Raw genomic sequence first — 6,119 nt, 5'->3', positions numbered from 1 at the left:
TGTTCGTTATAGAAATAAATTTGCTATACGAGAAAAATGGATCTAATACAACCAGCTCAAACAGTTTGGCGACCGCACATAGGGCAGAAATACCGCGATAATTGTTAACGTTCCTCCTGTCACCTTTTTTGTAGACCGGAAACATGTAAGCCTCTTTCCAAATGGAAGGGAACGTGGATTCCGTGAGCGATGATTGGAAGATTCGTTTTATAGGAGTCAGCATATGTGATATATGTATATCGTTTTAGGAAAGTCGCTGGAATGCCATCTGGACCTGCAGAAACACTGGATTTCAGCTTAGCAGTCGCCTTCAAGATGGTATCGTCATCGATAACGATGTGATGAAAGGAAGTGCTCAGACGTGGGACGTTACTAGCCGTCATAGTCAACTGGTACGTGGATATTGAACCAGAATCAAAAGTACTACGAAATTTGTCAGCGAAGAGGTTACAAATATCAAGGTCCGAGTTCGCCGACTTGTCTTCCGAAAACATGAAGGACGGTAAGCCCGATTCTTTCCGTTAGTCCTTAATGTACTGCCAAAACGATTTGGGTCTAGTTTTAAAACCACGCTGAATCCGGATAAGGTAGCCCTGGTAACAACGCGTGCATATTTTTTTATAAGCTGCGTTAAGTTTGCGATACTGGTTTTTGGCGTGGAGAGACTTGTGCCTCAAGTAGTAGCGGAGGGCTTTGTTCTTGAGTGCTTTCATTTGTCGCAACTCTTTCGTGACCCAGGGAGCACGTAGGTCAGAGGCTGCTGTGCGTTTTGGTACATGACGGATCGGAAGATTTGAGTTCAGAATTCCAGTCAATGGCGTCAAGCGTTTGTGAAATAGCGACAAAATCGGCGTTTTTGAAATCGAGAAAAAAGGATGCCGGCTTCTTGATAGGAGTCACAACTTCAGAGATTTCAAGCGAAAGCAGCAGTGCCGGGTGGTGAGGAACAAGCTTAACCAAAGGCGCAGGAGCCAGTTCAATCGTAGCCAATTGGGATCCGTCGTTAACAAAACAGAGATCGAGCAAGCGACCATTCTCATTCTCGACGCTGTTATTTTGTCGGAGAGTTGCTGTGCTGAGTGAGTCGAGGTTCAAACTAGAGGGCTTAGTAAATGAAGATCTCGCTGGATCAGCAAACAAAAAACCGCACTGGGAGAAACACCATTTAAGTCCAGGCAAGTTGAAGTCGCCAATAATAAGAATGTCGTCCTCGGGAACAGTAAGGGAACACAACCGAGAAAGGCCGCAAGAAAACGACTCTGCGAAGACCGCGCTTTTGGCTCGATCAGGAAGTACATAGGTATAAAACCCCAACGAAGAGCTTTCGAGTACCCAGATCGATACGGATCCACACTAATTCCTGATCGTTCCATGATTCGTCGTCGATTGGAGTGGCTGAAAGACCGGATCGGATGGCAATCAGAACACCCTTCGCCGGTGGATTTAGTGCTGTTGTGAGGACCTCGGTCACGCCGGAACACTGTGTAGTCGGAGCTAAAAACCTGGCTGGTAAGGGTTCTATCGTTCAGCCAGGTTTCGGTGAAAGCCATAATATCGTAGCTGGAGCATGAGGTGGCTAGCAGATATTCGTTGACGCAGGAGTTGATACCGCCGACATTTTGGTAGTAGATATTTAGTTGATTTAGTGATCCGACAGACACACCGGATCGTCGTTCACTGCAACGGAATAATCCATCACGGAGGGGAAGGTCGACGAAAGTTGAATACTTGCCTGTCAGTGCAGGTTGGAGAACCTCATCGCCGTAATCGAACTCAGGGCCGGGACTGGCTCGTTGCGTCCCGGTGAAGAAGCCCGTGAAGAAGCGAGGAATTTAGGATGCTCATGAAAGGCCAGATGATGTAGGTCGGCGTGGCTGGAATCGGAAATTTCATCACGCAATGGGAAGGTTCCAACACGAAAAATGTACTTGCCTGTTTGTGCAGGCTGGAGAACCTCATTGCCGCAATCGAACTCAGGGCCGGGACGTCTGATGCCGCTGGCTGGAATCAGCGCGACTGAGTCCGACTCCGAGGTCTCCGTAAAGCCTGGCTCGATGCGTGAAGTTGATTGTAGAAGAGCTTAAGACAATAATCCTATACATCCTATCCGTGGGAATTACCTACCCAGAAAACCTGGAATATTTTCTTTATGGAATTGACCATGTGGAATCCACCTAGACATCTATGGACAAAACCTGAGGCGCAACTGGCCGATCGAGGAGTGCGAAAAATCATCCATTGCTTTCAACTATTTTGGCTGCCTGTGTAATGTCAAAAATAATGCTAGCTATTCACACATGGAAAAGTGAAGCTCACCTGATTCATATTCGTAGCGTCTCACTATGATAGATCGCTAAAGATCACTCATGCCTCAATTTTCCTTTCTTTTTCCGTCAGTTTTCAACATTTACCGAAGCACTTTTCGCGAAGATACATAAAGTCGTAAAACATCCCCGTCGAACTGTTTATTTTGCGTCATTTTGCATCATGGCAATGCACGGCAGAACAAAACGAAACGAAACCCAAATTGCACTCAAAAATGGGAAAGTCATCATACGTCCTAAATGCAAAACATTTTGGTAAAGTTATATTCATTGATCAATGGAATCCACGTTTTTACCAAACATTGAATACTACTAATACCAATCTTTCGCAGTCGATAACTGAAATTTGTTATTATAGGTTCATACGACCTAATCAAAACAAACTCTAGATATACCTATTTATCATTGAACAATTAGTAGAATAGCAGTCGGTCAACCTACCCTGTCTATTGAAGGATAGACCTGCTTGAAAACTGGAAGGCTGCCTGGCTGGATGGCAATGATGATGGCAAGGAGCAGTCTCTCATCCAGCCAGCACAGCACATGAAAACCTCGACTCGAATTTGAATACGACAAGCCATGCCCACCAACACCAGCAAAGAATTTCATAAATGACAAGTTGCTTTAGAAATTTTAGCTCATCGCGCAAATAAGTTTTATAATTTTCCAGCAAGAAATTAAAGCGACTCGATATTTCATACTTTATGGTGCATTCTACCAGTCAAGTTTTGAGTAAAGCGTACACGCTGAAGGATAGTCAAAAATTACAATACTTGCTGAGACGAACTGCCTACGAAGTATGCTGTTTGATTCCACCGGCTAGGGTAGGCACCGAAATAAAATACTTACTTGGCCAATCGCACCAGAAAGTATGGTAAAATCTATGCTATCAAGTGCGGCAAACAAAATACTGGTCCATGATGGGTAGTTTTCGGCTCCATAATGTATTGGATTTATTCCGCACCCAGTACCGTGCACAGAAATACATACTTTCTGACCCGTTCGCTGTACACTCGCACAACTCAGATAGAAAAGCTAAAACGAATCGAAGCGGGAAACCCCCGGTCTGAAGTTGCTGGCTTGAGTGTACAATGCTAGCTCTGTATCTATACTGCTGCTTTGAAAATAACGTCAAGTTTTTAAGGAACCTGCGTTGAAGTTCTGGGGTACCTTCAAGGGGTCGCCCATCGAAACTCGAGATCCGGACTAAAGATTAAGTTTGGAAATGTTCAGCAATTTTGACCAATCTGACCACATTGCAGAAGGAAAACTTTTTCCCGGCAAATTTTGCACGTGGTTCCTGGCTCGGTGTGAATCATGGCCAAAGTACAACACAAAACACCTCGTTGTTCAGTACCGAAAATCACTATCGCTATCGAGAGAAAAAGAGTTGCATGTGCAATCCAACTTTTGCCCCAGATAGGGGTCCCCTTTCCTGTTTGGGGATTTTTCCCAACAGTCTGGCTATATTTACCACCCCAAAACCAGTCCAGCCATCGGCACATTGCGTGGTCACGCATCGTTGAAAATTGACAGAGTTTCCTGCTCATGCACCCTTTGCGTCCGACTCTCTATCTCTTCCTTCTCTCTATCTCTATCTCTCTCCCTGGTTGCCCATCGTCGACGACGGATCCCCTCCGCAAAATTCAACCGTGGCTCGCTCGCTGTTTAGCTTTAACATTTCGCCTGTTGAAGGCTCGTTCAGCTTTAATGTTGCACTTAAATGTACGGACCTGGCCTGATACTATGGATGCCTGGCGTGCGGGATGATACCATAAGACTTCCAATTGACAGCGTACTTTGCTCGGCTAGGAAACGATAAATATTCAACGGATCGGCATTGAAAGGCTTCTGTTTTTTTATTTATTCTCATCTTTTTTTCTGATAGGTACTACATTTTTCGACGTGATAACACGGAATTCAGCGTTTTTTACGACAGTACATTCCTCAGCCATTATAATTCTTCGGTTTTGTAAGCATCGTATTTTTAGTCATGCAGTCGAAATGTTTAAAACAACATTTCTTTGAAGAGATAAATTCCACTTAAGACTAAAGCGTACATCTTTCAAGGATATGATGGCTAGCATCTTACTAGTGCTAACACCACTAACCAACAGAAATAGTACTATGTATGCCGTGACCGAGACTCAATCTCATGACCTCTGGCTTAGAAGATTTTAATGCTATCCTCTAAGCCACAGTCGGCCACGGAGGTTTACCAATATCACTTAGGACTTCAAACGAGTTTAAAATTGGTAAGCCAACGCTCAATTTTAGCCCCATTTTGGGACCATCTTAACCTATACCACAGAGAACAGACAAACAAGCTTGAACAAAAATCTTCAAAAAAGTGTGTAAATTTCAAATTGACATCCAAAATATACGTTGAAAATTGACTTCATACAGTGCCACCTAATGCGCCGTTCAAAAGTTACAAATCAAATTTTCAGGTAGCCAGTTTTCGAAGAGGCTTAATGATATATGAACTTATTATTAATTTAACTAATGCCGCTCTTAACTAGACGGATTTGATCTATTGCTCGATAAATACAATAATAGTTACTTTTGGCAGGACAGAATTTCACTTCTATTATTTTATACGGTTTTACTTACCTATTGACTTTTTTCGGTGAGTGAGACAATTTTTTTTAATTTTTATAACGTTTCGGGTTACTTTTCTTCACCCATAATCAGAAAAAAAAAAGTTAATTCACTCACCGTGTCAAAAGTACCGCTGATAAACTTTTATTTATTCCTTTATTTTTGCTCTACTAAGGCTGTCAAATAACTAACAATTTTACAATTAGTTTATGCACGAATCGGCTATATCCAGTCATTTTGGAACATTCTTGACAATTAGTCTAGCCCATCACAACTAATTCTAAACATCTCTAGGCGGCTTACTTTTAAGTATCACTTTGGCATCCCATTGTCCAAAATTTAGCACTATTAGATTGCAGGAAATTACGATTCACTTTTAAGATATTCTTCCATTATGAAACCGGACGAAAGTATTACCAAAGTTAGCTGCTATTGCTGCTATTAACAGCAATTTTCTTGAAACATGCCAAACAGTTCATACGACCTGTTCAAAACTTAACAAAAAAAAATTCTCATTTTGGTTTTGACAGTTCTCTTTAGTGTATTTGGAGACATCTGGCGGCTCAGCCAAAAAACAAAAATTGGTTCAAAACGAACGTTAGAAATTTAACACAAATTGTACGTTTTTACACAGCTTGTACGTCTGTTCTCTGGGCCTATACTGCCGCTCATGGCAAGTCGATCCCATTAGATACTTCGATTTGCATTTTCATCATTTTTGAGTTTATCGCTGGAATCACTTCAAATTTGTCCAAACTATTAGTAGAGAATTCATTTTTGGTACTTTATTCTTAAAAACATCTAATTCTCACGGTCGCCGAAAAAAAAATATCTATGTTTTGGCGAAACAAATTTTTGAATTTTTGTAACTGTACAAACAAATTGCGTGATTGTGCTGTGTTGATCATGATGAAGTATCAAAGTATTTAAATAAAATTTAATATTCAATGTCTATGTAGTAACTATAACATTTTCAATCTGTGCTGTGTTCGTAAAAAAAAAGTTTAACGTAAAAGCTGAAGTTATATGCCAATAAATATGTGTAAACATTGAAATCGAATTGATATATCATAAACAAGACAGGTTGTGAAAATATCCCAGATTTGAAAAGAAATTGCTTTAAAGTATTTTTATTGCTATAACTTTATTTCAATGTATGAATGAGATACCAGAAAAGATATGCTGAAAATTTAA

This window comes from Uranotaenia lowii, chromosome 2 (assembly GCF_029784155.1).
Source record: "Uranotaenia lowii strain MFRU-FL chromosome 2, ASM2978415v1, whole genome shotgun sequence".
NCBI classification, from domain to species: Eukaryota; Metazoa; Arthropoda; class Insecta; order Diptera; family Culicidae; genus Uranotaenia; species Uranotaenia lowii.
Note: the sequence above shows the minus strand (reverse complement) of the source record.